The sequence below is a fragment of the Odontesthes bonariensis genome, chromosome 11 (assembly GCF_027942865.1).
Source record: "Odontesthes bonariensis isolate fOdoBon6 chromosome 11, fOdoBon6.hap1, whole genome shotgun sequence".
Lineage (NCBI taxonomy): Eukaryota > Metazoa > Chordata > Actinopteri > Atheriniformes > Atherinopsidae > Odontesthes > Odontesthes bonariensis.
This window is the reverse complement of record NC_134516.1, coordinates 29,001,084-29,017,483: the sequence shown is the minus strand read 5'-3', so window position 1 is coordinate 29,017,483 and position 16,400 is coordinate 29,001,084. Positions and strand designations below refer to the sequence as shown.

Here is a 16,400-nt window from a genome sequence, read left to right as displayed (position 1 = left end):
TGTTGCTGATCCTGGATCTACTGAGATGTCCCAGGCCATTGTTGGCTTTGATCCTCATACATTTAACTTTGTCCTGAGAAAGGACAAGTTCCAAAAAGTCAAACAGGGACTACTTTTGCATTTGACGTAGCCAAACTGCATGCGCCTGGAGGAGCCAAAAGGCTTACAGCACCTAGTATTCCCAGGCGGTCTCCCATCCAAGTACTAACCAGGCCCGACTCTGCTTGGCTTCTGAGATCGGACGAGATCAGGCGTGTTCAGGGTGGTGTGGCCGTAAGCCAGCAAAGAAATCAAAAACTAGCTTTTTATAGATTCTGAAACAGACTCTGTTATTGTATTCCGACTTGTAAAATAGAACTATACTGTTTAGAGAAGACGCAGTTTATGAGCATGTCGTGGGATTGAGCTTCCCTGGTTTCTCTATATGACAACGGACACAAAACTACACACAGGGAACAGAGGAGCTTGACAGACAGTTATCTGAGAGTCCCATTTTCAGCTGCAGACAGGGCTTTAGTGGAGGGTAAACGCACGTAAACGCCGTTTACGCACCTCTGGAATTTAGGAAATAGCGTTTACCCACCTCTAAATAGCGTTTACGCAGTTCCTAATGGCAATTACGCACGTCAAAGTTCCCTGCGCCTTGTGATCTGCCGTTGGAATACAGTGAACCCTCGCTATAACGCGGTTCACCTTTCACGGTTTCGCTGCTTCACGGATTTGCATCGTGCATTGTGTTCTGGATTCTGATTGGCTAAACAGTCTCTCCGCTTCTTCTCTACCTGTGTGTCAATAATGTTGTGGTTTAATATGTACACGTACACGTTCATTACAGTTCTCAAACATAATCGATGGTGGCATGTCGGTATATATAAATATTTTTGCCCAGAAGAAAAAAGAGCGACAACAACTACCGATATTCTTCTCTCGGAAAAAACACACCTGCACCGCGGGCTTTAGAAGAAAAAAACGCTACAGAGCCGAGTCAGGATGCAGCGGCTCAGTCAGAAGAGCAGTGAAATACACGTGAGTCACTATTTGTCCCACTGTACTTTGTATTTTTTTTCAAAATCATTTTTCATTTTTTCACGTTCTAATCCAATGACTCGGGTCGCGGTGGGGCAGTGCTGATCTACGCAATTTGAAGCCTTCAGTTCGTATTGATGATGAAAATGATTATTTTACAGTAGGCTACAGTAGTTATTTGTAAAAAAAAAAAAAAAAACCTTTATACAGTACTTTTATTTGTTAAACAAATGCTTGGGCCTGTAAAAAGGCTTTGTTCTTTGGTTTCAATGCATTATGCAGTATTTCATTGTATAATAATTGTAAAAAAAAAAAAAAAAGATTTCTACTTCACGGATTTCGCCTATCACGGGTTCTCTTTGGAAGGTAACCCCCGCGAAAAACGAGGGTTCACTGTAATCCAAAATAAATTTGGTGTCCTGGAAATGAAGTCCGGCTGCACGGTGGTGTGGTGGTTAGCACCGTCGCCTCACAGCAAGAAGGTTCCAGGTTCAACACCCAGCTGGGGCCTTTCTGTGTGGAGTTTGCATGTTCTCCCCGTGTATGCGTGGGTTCTCTCCGGGTACTCCGGCTTCCTCCCACTGTCCAAAAAATCATGCATGTTAGGTTGATTGGCATCTCTAAATTGTCCTTAGGATTGAGTGTGAGCGTGCATGGTTGTTTGTCTTGTTTGTCTCTATGTGGCCCTGCGATGGACTGGCGGCCTGTCCAGGGTGTACCCTGCCTCTTGCCCATTGACTGCTGGTATAGGCTCCAGCCCGCCCGCGACCCGATCGACGGATTCAGCGGTATAGATAATGGATGGATGGATGGAAATGAAGTCCTGGCTGGTGAAGCACAGGGGAGCCATGGACCCCAGAACACGCCCCTGCAAGGCAGAACCTGACGTAGCGGACAAGGAGGCCCTCTGGGCACTACTTTAAAAAGCATGCATACTAACACACACACACACACACACACAAACACACCATATCTACTGTAGATAGTTCTTACTCTACACATACTTTTCTTTACTGTTGAAATTTGAAATTTAATAAACTACAAACTACAAACACATTTGTTGACTGTCATTGATTTAATATGACTTTAACTGATAACGTCATGGAATATGGCCAGGACAGCCATACAGATTTGCGACACCTTGCGTTGCTTTGTGCTGTGTCGCGTCACGTTGCGTTGCGTCGCGTCACGTCGCGTCACGGTCTGTCTGATCAAAAAATTCATAGTTTACCCACCTCTAATTTGACCACTACAGCCCTGGCTGCAGAGAACAATCACATCAGGGAAGTCAACGTGCAGGCTCAACAGCAGCCTCTCAAGCCAGCTCTCTGGTAAAAATAGGGGAAACGTATGGTTCCAGCACCTATATAACATATATTTGTCACAGGGACTGTGGCTTACGGCCGCACCGCCCTGAACACGCCCGATCTCGTCCGATCTCGGAAGCCAAGCAGGGTCGGGCCTGGTTAGTACTTGGATGGGAGACCGCTTGGGAATACCAAGTGCTGTAAGCTTTTTTCTCTTCTCTCTGCGGCCTGCATGTAACATCTGACCATCACCGTGTGCCACACAGACACCAGGAAGTTAACCAGCTTGGGCTGCTGCTGATTGGTTGGCAGACACCTCTGTTTCTGTTTGGCTCTCAGTCTCCATGTTGCTGATCCTGGATCTGCTGAGATGTCCCAGGCCATTGTTGGCTTTGATCCTCATACATTTAACTTTGTCCTGAGAAAGGACAAGTTCCAAAAAGTCAAACAGGGACTGCTTTTGCATTTGACGTAGCCAAACTGCATGCGCCTGGAGAAGCCAAAAGGCTTACAGCACCTGGTATTCCCAGGCGGTCTGCCATCCAAGTACTAACCAGGCCCGACTCTGCTTGGCTTCTGAGATCTGACGAGATCAGGCGTGTTCAGGGTGGTGTGGCCGTAAGCCAGCAATGGAATCACAAACCAGCTCTTTATAGATTCTGAAACAGAATCTGTTATTGTATTCCGACTTGTAAAATAGAACTATACTGTTTAGAGAAGACGCAGTTTATGAGCATGTCGTGGGATTGAGCTTCTCTGGTTTCTCTATATGACAACGGACACAAAACTACACACAGGGAACAGAGGCTTTTGACAGACACAAAGTTATCTGAGAGTCCCATTTTCAGCTGCAGAGAACAATCACATCAGGGAAGTCAACGTGCAGGCTCAACAGCAGCCTCTCAAGCCAGCTCCCTGGTAAAAATAGGGGAAACGTATGGTTCCAGCACCTATATATCATATATTTGTCACAGGGACTGTTGGTTACGGCCACACCGCCCTGAACACGCCCGATCTCGTCCGATCTCGGAAGCCAACCAGGGTCGGGCCTGGTTAGTACTTGGATGGGAGACCGCTTGGGAATACCAGGTGCTGTAAGCCTTTTTCTCTTCTCTCTGCGGCCTGCATGTAACATCTGACCATCACCGTGCGCCACACAGACACCAGGAAGTTAACCAGGTTGGGCTGCTGCTGATTGGTTGGCAGACACCTCTGTTTCTGTTTGGCTCTCAGTCTCCATGAGTTAACCTGCTTGGGCTGCTGCTGATTGGTTGGCAGACACCTCTGTTTCTGTTTGGCTCTCAGTCTCCATGTTGCTGATCCTGGGTCTACTGAGATGTCCCAGGCCATTGTTGGCTTTGATCCTCATACATTTAACTTTGTCCTGAGAAAGGACAAGTTCCAAAAAGTCAAACAGGGACTATTTTTGCATTTGACGTAGCCAAACTGCATGCGCCTGGAGGAGCCAAAAGGCTTACAGCACCTGGTATTCCCAGGCGGTCTCCCATCCAAGTACTAACCAGGCCCGACTCTGCTTGGCTTCTGAGATCTGACGAGATCAGGCGTGTTCAGGGTGGTGTGGCCGTAAGCCAGCAATGGAAAGAACAAACCAGCTCTTTATAGATTCTGAAACAGAATCTGTTATTGTATTCCGACTTGTAAAATAGAACTATACTGTTTAGAGAAGACGCAGTTTATGAGCATGTCGTGGGATTGAGCTTCCCTGGTTTCTCTATATGACAACGGACACAAAACTACACACAGGGAACAGAGGCTTTTGACAGACACTAAGTTATCTGAGAGTCCCATTTTCAGCTGCAGAGAACAATCACATCAGGGAAGTCAACGTGCAGGCTCAACAGCAGCCTCTCAAGCCAGCTCTCTGGTAAAAATAGGGGAAACGTATGGTTCCAGCACCTATATAACATATATTTGTCACATGGACTGTGGCTTATGGCCACACCGCCCTGAACACGCCCGATCTCGTCCGATCTCGGAAGCCAAGCAGGGTCGGGCCTGGTTAGTACTTTAATGGGAGACCGCTTGGGAATACTAGGTGCTGTAAGCTTTTTTCTCTTCTCTCTGCGGCCTGCATGTAACATCTGACCATCACCGTGTGCCACACAGACACCAGGAAGTTAACCAGGTTGGGCTGCTGCTGAATGGTTGGCAGACACCTCTGTTTCTGTTTGGCTCTCAGTCTCCATGAGTTAACCTGCTTGGGCTGCTGCTGATTGGTTGGCAGACACCTCTGTTTCTGTTTGGCTCTCAGTCTCCATGTTGCTTATCCTGGATCTACTGAGATGTCCCAGGCCATTGTTGGCTTTGATCCTCATACATTTAACTTTGTCCTGAGAAAGGACAAGTTCCAAAAAGTCAAACAGGGACTACTTTTGCATTTGACGTAGTCAAACTGCATGCGCCTGGAGGAGCCAAAAGGCTTACAGCGCCTGGTATTCCCAGGTGGTCTCCCATCCAAGTACTAACCAGGTCCGACTCTGCTTGGCTTCTGAGATCAGACTAGCTCAGGCGTGTTCAGGGTGGTGTGGCCGTAAGCCAGGAATGGAATCCCAAACCAGCTTTTTATAGATTCTGAAACAGAATCTGTTATTGTATTCCGACTTGTAAAATAGAACTATACCGTTTAGAGAAGACGCAGTTTATGAGCATGTCGTGGGATTGAGCTTCCCTGGTTTCTCTATATGACAACGGACACAAAACTACACACAGGGAACAGAGGAGCTTGACAGAAACTAAGTTATCTGAGAGTCCCATTTTCAGCTGCAGAGAACAATCACATCAGGGAAGTCAACGTGCAGGCTCAACAGCAGCCTCTAAAGCCAGCTCTCTGGTAAAAATAGGGGAAACGTATGGTTCCAGCACCCATATAACATATATTTGTCACAGGGACTGTGGCTTACGGCCACACCGCCCTGAACACGCCCGATCTCGTCCGATCTCGGAAGCCAAGCAGGGTCGGGCCTGGTTAGTACTTGGATGTGAGACCGCTTGGGAATACCAGGTGCTGTAAGCTTTTTTCTCTTCTCTCTGCGGCCTGCATGTAACATCTGACCATCACCGTGTGCCACACAGACACCAGGAAGTTAACCAGCTTGGGCTGCTGCTGATTGGTTGGCAGACACCTCTGTTTCTGTTTGGCTCTCAGTCTCCATGAGTTAACCTGCTTGGGCTGCTGCTGATTGGTTGGCAGACACCTCTGTTTCTGTTTGGCTCTCAGTCTCCATGTTGCTGATCCTGGATCTACTGAGATGTCCCAGGCCATTGTTGGCTTTGATCCTCATACATTTAACTTTGTCCTGAGAAAGGACAAGTTCCAAAAAGTCAAACAGGGACTACTTTTGCATTTGACGTAGCCAAACTGCATGCGCCTGGAGGAGCCAAAAGGCTTACAGCACCTAGTATTCCCAGGCGGTCTCCCATCCAAGTACTAACCAGGCCCGACTCTGCTTGGCTTCTGAGATCGGACGAGATCAGGCGTGTTCAGGGTGGTGTGGCCGTAAGCCAGCAAAGAAATCAAAAACTAGCTTTTTATAGATTCTGAAACAGACTCTGTTATTGTATTCCGACTTGTAAAATAGAACTATACTGTTTAGAGAAGACGCAGTTTATGAGCATGTCGTGGGATTGAGCTTCCCTGGTTTCTCTATATGACAACGGACACAAAACTACACACAGGGAACAGAGGAGCTTGACAGACAGTTATCTGAGAGTCCCATTTTCAGCTGCAGACAGGGCTTTAGTGGAGGGTAAACGCACGTAAACGCCGTTTACGCACCTCTGGAATTTAGGAAATAGCGTTTACCCACCTCTAAATAGCGTTTACGCAGTTCCTAATGGCAATTACGCACGTCAAAGTTCCCTGCGCCTTGTGATCTGCCGTTGGAATACAGTGAACCCTCGCTATAACGCGGTTCACCTTTCACGGTTTCGCTGCTTCACGGATTTGCATCGTGCATTGTGTTCTGGATTCTGATTGGCTAAACAGTCTCTCCGCTTCTTCTCTACCTGTGTGTCAATAATGTTGTGGTTTAATATGTACACGTACACGTTCATTACAGTTCTCAAACATAATCGATGGTGGCATGTCGGTATATATAAATATTTTTGCCCAGAAGAAAAAAGAGCGACAACAACTACCGATATTCTTCTCTCGGAAAAAACACACCTGCACCGCGGGCTTTAGAAGAAAAAAACGCTACAGAGCCGAGTCAGGATGCAGCGGCTCAGTCAGAAGAGCAGTGAAATACACGTGAGTCACTATTTGTCCCACTGTACTTTGTATTTTTTTTCAAAATCATTTTTCATTTTTTCACGTTCTAATCCAATGACTCGGGTCGCGGTGGGGCAGTGCTGATCTACGCAATTTGAAGCCTTCAGTTCGTATTGATGATGAAAATGATTATTTTACAGTAGGCTACAGTAGTTATTTGTAAAAAAAAAAAAAAAAACCTTTATACAGTACTTTTATTTGTTAAACAAATGCTTGGGCCTGTAAAAAGGCTTTGTTCTTTGGTTTCAATGCATTATGCAGTATTTCATTGTATAATAATTGTAAAAAAAAAAAAAAAAGATTTCTACTTCACGGATTTCGCCTATCACGGGTTCTCTTTGGAAGGTAACCCCCGCGAAAAACGAGGGTTCACTGTAATCCAAAATAAATTTGGTGTCCTGGAAATGAAGTCCGGCTGCACGGTGGTGTGGTGGTTAGCACCGTCGCCTCACAGCAAGAAGGTTCCAGGTTCAACACCCAGCTGGGGCCTTTCTGTGTGGAGTTTGCATGTTCTCCCCGTGTATGCGTGGGTTCTCTCCGGGTACTCCGGCTTCCTCCCACTGTCCAAAAAATCATGCATGTTAGGTTGATTGGCATCTCTAAATTGTCCTTAGGATTGAGTGTGAGCGTGCATGGTTGTTTGTCTTGTTTGTCTCTATGTGGCCCTGCGATGGACTGGCGGCCTGTCCAGGGTGTACCCTGCCTCTTGCCCATTGACTGCTGGTATAGGCTCCAGCCCGCCCGCGACCCGATCGACGGATTCAGCGGTATAGATAATGGATGGATGGATGGAAATGAAGTCCTGGCTGGTGAAGCACAGGGGAGCCATGGACCCCAGAACACGCCCCTGCAAGGCAGAACCTGACGTAGCGGACAAGGAGGCCCTCTGGGCACTACTTTAAAAAGCATGCATACTAACACACACACACACACACACACAAACACACCATATCTACTGTAGATAGTTCTTACTCTACACATACTTTTCTTTACTGTTGAAATTTGAAATTTAATAAACTACAAACTACAAACACATTTGTTGACTGTCATTGATTTAATATGACTTTAACTGATAACGTCATGGAATATGGCCAGGACAGCCATACAGATTTGCGACACCTTGCGTTGCTTTGTGCTGTGTCGCGTCACGTTGCGTTGCGTCGCGTCACGTCGCGTCACGGTCTGTCTGATCAAAAAATTCATAGTTTACCCACCTCTAATTTGACCACTACAGCCCTGGCTGCAGAGAACAATCACATCAGGGAAGTCAACGTGCAGGCTCAACAGCAGCCTCTCAAGCCAGCTCTCTGGTAAAAATAGGGGAAACGTATGGTTCCAGCACCTATATAACATATATTTGTCACAGGGACTGTGGCTTACGGCCGCACCGCCCTGAACACGCCCGATCTCGTCCGATCTCGGAAGCCAAGCAGGGTCGGGCCTGGTTAGTACTTGGATGGGAGACCGCTTGGGAATACCAAGTGCTGTAAGCTTTTTTCTCTTCTCTCTGCGGCCTGCATGTAACATCTGACCATCACCGTGTGCCACACAGACACCAGGAAGTTAACCAGCTTGGGCTGCTGCTGATTGGTTGGCAGACACCTCTGTTTCTGTTTGGCTCTCAGTCTCCATGTTGCTGATCCTGGATCTGCTGAGATGTCCCAGGCCATTGTTGGCTTTGATCCTCATACATTTAACTTTGTCCTGAGAAAGGACAAGTTCCAAAAAGTCAAACAGGGACTGCTTTTGCATTTGACGTAGCCAAACTGCATGCGCCTGGAGAAGCCAAAAGGCTTACAGCACCTGGTATTCCCAGGCGGTCTCCCATCCAAGTACTAACCAGGCCCAACTCTGCTTGGCTTCTGAGATCTGACGAGATCAGGCGTGTTCAGGGTGGTGTGGCCGTAAGCCAGCAATGAGATCACAAACCAGCTCTTTATAGATTCTGAAACAGACTCTGTTATTGTATTCCGACTTCTAAAATAGAACTATACTGTTTAGAGAAGACGCAGTTTATGAGCATGTCGTGGGATTGAGCTTCCCTGGTTTCTCTATATGACAACGGACACAAAACTACACACAGGGAACAGAGGCTTTTGACAGACAGTTATCTGAGAGTCCCATTTTCAGCTGCAGAGTACAATCACATCAGGGAAGTCAACGTGCAGGCTCAACAGCAGCCTCTCAAGCCAGCTCTCTGGTAAAAATAGGGGAAACGTATGGTTCCAGCACCTATATAACATATATTTGTCACAGGGACTGTGGCTTACGGCCACACCGCCCTGAACACGCCCGATCTCGTCCGATCTCATAAGCCAAGCAGGGTCGGGCCTCGTTAGTACTTGGATGGGAGACCGCTTGGGAATACCAGGTGCTGTAAGCTTTTTACTCTTCTCTCTGCGGCCTGCATGTAACATCTGACCATCACCGTGTGCCACACAGACACCAGTGTTATACTGTTTTAAATTCAAACATTGAAGGTTTAGACATTAACAACCACAAATTGATTATAAGTCAGCTTGCTGATGATACAACTATCTTTCTAAGAAATAAGGATCAAATTCCATTAGCCTTAGAAACAATAAAGATTTTTTCTCAGGCCTCAGGTTTGCACCTGAATCTGGACAAATGTGAACTAATGAGTATCCATAACTGTTCTGATTCTTCGTTGTATGATATGCCTGTCAAAAAGGAGACCAGATATCTAGGGATTTGGATAACTAAATGTGAAGAAGTTAGTAAAAAAAAGAATATGCAAAATAGCCAATCATTAAAAAAACTTTAAATAATTGGCTACAAAGAGACTTAACGCCATTCGGCAGAACCATGTTAAGCAAGGTTGAATCATTATCCAGATTCATTTATCCAGCATACTCCCTCGCCATCCCACCTAGAATTATAAAAGAAATCAATGGAATAAACTTTCATTTCATACTGAAAAATAAGCATCACTACATCAAAAATGGAGATTTGATAAAGGATTATGAGGATGGTGGTTTAAAAGCAATTGATTTTGAAATTATGAATGGTATATTGAAGATCAAATGGCTTTGTTCTTTCTTAAGAAATGATGATGAGATATGGTTCTCGCTACCTTCTCTTGTTTTTAACAAAGATGGAGGTATTGATTTTCTATTAGTATGAGATTTTGAAATTTCAAAACTGCCCATAAAACTATCCAAATTTCATCAACAGCATTTGTTAAATTGGAAACTGATGTTCAAGCATAATTTCAGCCCTCATAATGTACCATTGTGGAATAATTGGGTAATATTAAATGGAAGGAAGTCTATGTTTATGGAAGACTGGATGACTAAACAAATTTGGTCTGTTAGACACATAATGGATGATAATGGAAACATTGAATTATTTTAATGCTAAATATAGCATGAGTTGCTCCAGTGAGACTTATAAGAATGTCATCCAGAATATCCCACAAGTCCTTATCCAATCAGTAAAGACTTCCTCATAGGACTTGGTGTTGAAGTCCCTTCATGTTCATGGTAAGTGACAGTGGAGTGGGATTTGCCATTGCTGACCATGTGGCGCCCCCAGCGCGACACATCATCAGTTGTGTGCCCGGGCATCATAGGGTGTTTCGGCCATTTCCTCACAGGACACCCTCTGCCAGGGTTGGCCCACCGCAGGCTGATTAGACCTGGGTGCATGTTGCACGGATGCACCACATGCTCACTCGGCAGCCCACGTTGTGTCCCTGCGCTTGAGCCACAGCCAGTGACTGCTTTGCTCAGCTGCCGCAGACAGTTCTTTCATTGCCCTGCGTTGGGCCTGCCCTCTGATGCCAACTTCCTTCAGCAGCCCCGTGGTACTTCTGGCCACAAAGCCTCTGCAGCCCACCTCGACAGGCCACACCTTCACGTTCCAGCCCCGCCCCTCTGCTTCAGCTGCTAGTTTGGCATACCAGAGAGTCTCTATTATGAGGAGAGGGAAAGCTGGCGGCTTTTTCTGGGTGGTACTGCACTCAAGGGGGCGCCAAGAAAGCAGTGCAGAGCAGGCAGAACTCCCTGGTGGTACTATGAGATCCACCTTAGATGCAGCCATTGCTTTGGATAGAATTTTTTATATTTTTTCATTTTAATTTTCCTAAAGGCAGGATAAATTATCCTCTGGTTTAGCTTTGGTTGTTGTTAGCAGCACCAGGTTAGCACAGTGGACGAGTGCCGTAAAGCAGCCGGTCGTAATCAGCCATGCGTTCTTCAGATTCCGTTAGCTAGATGCTAGCGGAGACTGACTCGCAAATGCCAGACCTGTAAGAAAACAGAAAGATATAACTCCCAGGTTATTGTACTTTGATATAAATCCACATCCCTCTGTCAGAAATCACAGTAATATTTTCAGGTTTCAGCCGCTAGCGGGGACATTTTTTGAGTTATTAGCGCCAGCCCTATGGAAAATGGTCATTCTGCACTCGCTCGCCAGCGCCCCCAGACAAAATCAACTGAACTGCAGCCAAATTTTGTATAATGGGGCGAATAGGAAGTGGAACGTCTGTCTGTAAAAGGGGTGTGGGCATACCGCAGCCTCTTCCGCTCATATGCCTCCCCGATCGCATCCTCCCATGGGACAGTGAGTTCCACAATGAAGACACGGTGGCAGGACTTGGACCATAGGACCAGGTCCGGGCGCAAGTTCCTTACTGCGATTTCGGGTGGAAAGCTGAGCCTCAGAGCAATATCTTGAACATTCCAACTCCAAGTTTACATCAAATAAAGTTAGATGATTTGGACCTAGTAAGTGAAAAATGTAACAATACATTTTTAAGACAGTATTCAGTAAACACCTTATATCCAGGTATAGCAAGAAGCTCATTCATTCTTAGGGATTATAACAAATGTGAAAAATCAACTATTGGGACAAAATACTTAAAATTCCCCCAAAATGTAAAGAAGTTAATTTCAAAAATATAAACAACATCTATCCCTAAAAGGATTTTTTAAAAAGAAGATTTCAATTTGTTGTAGAAAACTGTTGTAATTGCAAAACAAAGTTCCATAAACACGGATTTCTGTTTTTCAAAACATCCAAGTAGGCGTATTCCTCAAAGATAAAAAAATAAAACAGAGTTCTTGATAAATAACCTCATCATCATCACTAAATTTTATATTCACAAGTGTCGATATGCCAAATCCCCACCTTCATGGCTTACATTAAAAAATGATATATCCTTGTTACAAAAATGTCTGAAACATATAAATAATCCCCATGCAGATAAATTATACACACTCATAGAAAATCTTAACCTGTCCTAACCCCCCTGTAACTGTTTAGAATGGACTTACCTTTTCTTTTCTCCTTGTTTTTTTATTATTTATTATCCCTTTTTTATCTTGTGCATTTAAGATCCTTCAATTTTGTTTTCTATATGTGGAGGTGTGAATATGTAAAGTTAAAAAAAACAAACTGTTTACTTTTGAGTATGTCATTGTTTTGTCTATGTGACATGTTTGAATAAAATTAAAAATAAAAAAAACCTCCACCGGTTGAGAGGTCTCTCATCCAGAGCTAAATACAGAGTTGCGACACGCTTTGATGTCGCCGCAAGGGCTGCCACGTGGCCCATGTGAGCCTCCGTAGCTCCAGACGTCACAGTGCTGTCAGTCAACTTGAACGGGTCTTAGCGGGACGGAGCACAAAAACTACAACTTTAACTTTTATCATGCAATTTTTGGTAAATATTGACCAATAAAGTGCATTGATCACTTCACTGAGGATGTATTTTATCAACGTTTTTCTTCTTTGGAGCGGCAGAAACACATTTATCAGCGTTTTAAATGGTAGAGGGTGCCCCTACCTCGTCCTCCTTCATACTGAATCATGCCAGCGGTCCAGCTTACCTTCAGATCTACATCCTCCAACAGAGCATGATGTCACTGTCTGTTCCTCCTGTTGTCCCAAACACTCCATCTGTAGAAGATGTCCTTCAGTCTGTCTGTTCTCTCTGGTGTCAGATGGAAAATGAGCTGAATGGCAAAGCTGGGCTGAATAACTGATTTTAAAGAAGCTTTAAATGACTTGGAGGGAAATATGTGGCTGTAGATGCTTTGACTGATGAGCCGGGATCAGTTCTTCTTTTCTGTAGAAGACCTAATTATTCTGTATATCTCATGTGAACCATGAAGCAACTCTGCTGGAGTTGGGTTAGATGGTCGTGTTGATCATTTCCATCAATCACCAGTGAGTGGGATCAGGTCTGAGTCACTGAAAAGTCAGTTTCAGGAACACAACTCTTTGTCATTCTTAGTCTCCTCCATAAAAGTAGATTTTTACATCTTCAGCTTCTTGGTAGTTCCCAGAACAACCATCTTCCACCATGTCCCACCCTCTGACTTTATCACCCGCAGCCATGTTAGTAAGATGGAAATGTCTCTTCTACCAGAACATCATCTGCTTCTGAGATAAAACTGCATCTCACAGATTCCACTTATTCAGCTCCTCTTAGTCACAGCACCCTCTGCTGGATTGTAGGGGAACTACAGCAGACTGACATTTATTGGAATCTTAGCAGTGTGGTGTGAGGACAGGATGGTGGAACTACATATTTATTGTTCTCACTGTTTTCCCCAGAGATTCTTAGTGGGACACTTATGACACCATCTTCAACTGAAGCCTCTTGGTCTCATCCTGTTCCCTCTTTGTTCCCAAGATACTTTCATCAGTCAGATTAACCTTCAGTTAGTGCATCATTTAAGTCCAACAGAATCATGTCAGCATCACTATGGGGTATCATGGATATATTTATTTATCATATCTTCAAAGTAATTAAATATAAAATCCATTAGTATCTATAGATATATATATAGATATTGTAGGAGCTATTTGTAGAGTTAGCTTTTGTTTTTTGGTTCTAGTTGTAAATTTAATTTACTAATTATGAGTAACTTTATTTGATTCATTTCAGTGCTTTATTTAGATTAGATTTGTCTTGCTAATATTCTTTGTTAGTTATTTGTTTTGAATATTTTGTTAATTGGGTCACACTGGGCACCTGAGTCTATTTATGTAGGTAGGCACCTGGAGTACCAGCATGCACTGGGGTGGGCCAATGGTTTTTACCAGGGAAAGGGAGAGAGCAGCAGGTTTTCTTTGTTCTTTTGTTTGTTTTATTGTTTTGGAAATAAATCTTCAGAAAAACGCAAGAATTAATTTTTGGACATTCATCTTCTTTTGCCTGCGTTAAACCACATCCCCATGGTGCATCAGTGGTCTTTTGATTTTGTTTGCTTTAAGTTTAATTTGTTTTTTATGGACAAATGGCCACTACAATCAAGTAAAAACCAGCCCTTGGACTTAAAGGAAGGATTATATTCTAATCATTGGACAGATTGGATTTCCTTGGATTATGGACTGATGATCAGCATGGATTGCTTTGTTCAACACCTTTTGTCATCAACATTAACGGAACACTGCCGGCGGCTCAGATAAGTGCTCAGCCTTCCGGTAGGCGTCCACTATTCCGGCACGTCAAGCCGTATCCAACGCATTCAATTAATTTTCAATGAAATCCGGCCGATAGTTGTCGCCGTGCTCGCAAAGCATGCTGGGATTCCGGCACGGCGAGCGGCGGACCTGCGGCACGTCAAAAAGTTGGGCTCGGCCAAACTTTATGCAAATTTGCCACGGCAGACGGAGTGCGTTATCCAATGACAGTAGATCATGTGTTCTCCTGTGTCGCAGCAGCAGCAGCAGCAGCTCTCCTCGCTCGCAGATCCGGATCCATGGTACAATATGAAATAATGTTCCATTGCTGACGATTTATACACATTCATTTCCCTCCAAAACTCAAATTTTTAGAGGGAGAAACTTCGGTTGGTTAAAATCACAAGTTATTTACTTTCCCCCGGAGCCATTTCACACGCCCCTCTGTACACACCCGTGTAGCAACACGGCGACAACTAGGCATCCAATCCGGCGAGTTACGTTGACGTGCCGGAATAGTGGACGCCTACCCTAAAGCCCAGGCCGAAAAGGCAGCGCTGACGCAGCGCGTTGTTGCTCTAAAAAAGAAACATTTAATCGAAGCTGAAGAGGAAAAGCTGAGGAAAGAAAAGGAACAACTGGAACTTGAAACTGAACTGGCTGCAACAAGTGCAAAACTTAACGTTCTGGAGAACAATTCATCTGTGTGTGGCTCAAAACGTTCAGACGGGATGAACTCTTATTTTGAAAGGAACATTTCTCAAAGATCAAACGTATTGAAGCCTGATGCTGACATTTTTGTACCAGTAACCTTGGATAAAAGGATGAATGTTATTGATGTGCCTGTTATACCTCAACCACAAGTTGTTAGGCCTAAACAAATCCGAGAAACAAGAAAAGATGAGATGTTTTTGGATGTTAATGATCCAATTCGATTTAGATCGGCTGGTGATCAAAATCAAGCAGGTCTGGTACACCCTCAATATCATTCTCTGACAAATGGCTCTCAAGATTGTTAGATTCGGTTCTTTTAGTAGGAGGCTCAAGAACGGACCGAAGTAATTCAAGTGAAAATGAAGTGTTTATTGGTAGTCACACATCAAATATATCAGCGCTGGGCTCAGTGGAACAGAGCTCCCGCAGGAAGTCTGTCAGACTGGCCCTGATTTCTGGTTACAATTCGTATATATGTCTGATAGTTTCCCACGGTGGATCCCTTGTTGATCATATGTGATTGGATATGCACACTAACCCAAATAATGTGTGTGTGTGAATCTGCTCTTGCTTTCCCAGGCTTTCCTAATTGTTTTGTCTTTCTACTCCTGGCTCACTTAATGGAAAAGTACTGAGCCCTATTTCATTCATAATGTCTAAGAACAAAGCCAATTTTAACAAGATGAAATTGTAAACATTATGCAGAGACAAAATGACATCGCTGCTCTGCTAGTTCAACAAAACCTGAGCTCTATGCTTCCATCAAGAAATATCCCCGTGTTCGATGGAGACCCTCTTCACTTCAGGGCTTTCATTAGAGCTTTTGAAAATGGAGTAGAGGACAAAACAACTAACTGTAGTGATCGTTTACATTTTCTTGAAGAATACACCAGGGGGGAACCAAGGAACTTAGTGCACAGTTGCCAACACTTGCCCTCAAAGATGGGATACAACAAGGCCAAAATTCTTCTCGCAGAGCATTTTGGAAATGAATAGAAAGTTGCAAGTGCTTATATGGAAAAGATTCTTAACTGGACACCTGTTAAAAGTGAGGATGTTAAAGCATTACAGTCGTTTTCTCTATTTCTGCGAGGATGTTCAAATTTAACAGAGCAAATGACACAAATGAAAGAGCTGGACTTGCCCTCTAACATGAGAAGCATCATCATGAAACTTCCGTACAAGCTAAGGGAAAGATGGAGGAATGTTGCTTGTAACCTACTTGAGCAAAAAGGTCAGAGAGCACTATTTGTCGATCTTGTCACTTTTATTGAAAAGCAAGTCAAAATTGCCTCTGATCCGCTTTTTGGCAACATTCAAGACTCGCCACCTACCAAATCCAAGTCCTTCAAGACCAGCCATTTCATGCAAAGGAAGAAGGAAAGCAGTTTTGCTACCAATGTAACCACCATAAAGGAAGGAGACATGACTCAATGTATAGGAAATAAAATCAAGCCCTCCTCAATTCAAAGTTGTCTGTTTTGTTCACAAAGTAGTCACTTACTGGATAACTGCTCTCAGTTTAGAATTAAATTACATCGGGATAAGATTAATTTCATCAAGGAAAAGGGAATATGTTTTGGTTGCCTGAAAGTAGGCCACATGAGCAAAGACTGTCGCAGTCG

General features: G+C 44.2%; 10 non-coding genes and 2 pseudogenes across 10 annotated transcripts; 6 read left to right on the top strand and 6 right to left on the bottom strand.

Moving 5' to 3' along the window:
• Positions 1 to 160: 160 nt before the first annotated feature.
• LOC142393166 (5S ribosomal RNA) lies at positions 161 to 279 on the bottom strand. The gene has a single exon (XR_012771784.1). It is a non-coding gene; the product is annotated as a 5S ribosomal RNA (ribosomal RNA).
• Positions 280 to 2,421: 2,142 nt separating this feature from the next.
• LOC142393342 (5S ribosomal RNA) lies at positions 2,422 to 2,540 on the top strand. The gene has a single exon (XR_012771951.1). It is a non-coding gene; the product is annotated as a 5S ribosomal RNA (ribosomal RNA).
• A 298-nt stretch (positions 2,541 to 2,838) lies between these two features.
• Positions 2,839 to 2,957, bottom strand: LOC142393313 (5S ribosomal RNA). The gene has a single exon (XR_012771924.1). It is a non-coding gene; the product is annotated as a 5S ribosomal RNA (ribosomal RNA).
• Positions 2,958 to 3,315: 358 nt separating this feature from the next.
• On the top strand, positions 3,316 to 3,434 carry LOC142393225 (5S ribosomal RNA). Its single transcript, XR_012771840.1, has one exon. It is a non-coding gene; the product is annotated as a 5S ribosomal RNA (ribosomal RNA).
• A 370-nt stretch (positions 3,435 to 3,804) lies between these two features.
• On the bottom strand, positions 3,805 to 3,923 carry LOC142392859 (5S ribosomal RNA). The gene has a single exon (XR_012771489.1). It is a non-coding gene; the product is annotated as a 5S ribosomal RNA (ribosomal RNA).
• A 359-nt stretch (positions 3,924 to 4,282) lies between these two features.
• LOC142393296 (5S ribosomal RNA) lies at positions 4,283 to 4,401 on the top strand. The gene has a single exon (XR_012771908.1). It is a non-coding gene; the product is annotated as a 5S ribosomal RNA (ribosomal RNA).
• Positions 4,402 to 4,771: 370 nt separating this feature from the next.
• LOC142393546 (5S ribosomal RNA) lies at positions 4,772 to 4,890 on the bottom strand (annotated as a pseudogene).
• A 358-nt stretch (positions 4,891 to 5,248) lies between these two features.
• LOC142393177 (5S ribosomal RNA) lies at positions 5,249 to 5,367 on the top strand. Its single transcript, XR_012771795.1, has one exon. It is a non-coding gene; the product is annotated as a 5S ribosomal RNA (ribosomal RNA).
• A 370-nt stretch (positions 5,368 to 5,737) lies between these two features.
• LOC142393164 (5S ribosomal RNA) lies at positions 5,738 to 5,856 on the bottom strand. The gene has a single exon (XR_012771783.1). It is a non-coding gene; the product is annotated as a 5S ribosomal RNA (ribosomal RNA).
• A 2,142-nt stretch (positions 5,857 to 7,998) lies between these two features.
• On the top strand, positions 7,999 to 8,117 carry LOC142393340 (5S ribosomal RNA). Its single transcript, XR_012771949.1, has one exon. It is a non-coding gene; the product is annotated as a 5S ribosomal RNA (ribosomal RNA).
• Positions 8,118 to 8,415: 298 nt separating this feature from the next.
• Positions 8,416 to 8,534, bottom strand: LOC142392371 (5S ribosomal RNA). The gene has a single exon (XR_012771027.1). It is a non-coding gene; the product is annotated as a 5S ribosomal RNA (ribosomal RNA).
• Positions 8,535 to 8,888: 354 nt separating this feature from the next.
• Positions 8,889 to 9,007, top strand: LOC142393564 (5S ribosomal RNA; annotated as a pseudogene).
• The last annotated feature ends 7,393 nt before the right edge of the window (positions 9,008 to 16,400 follow it).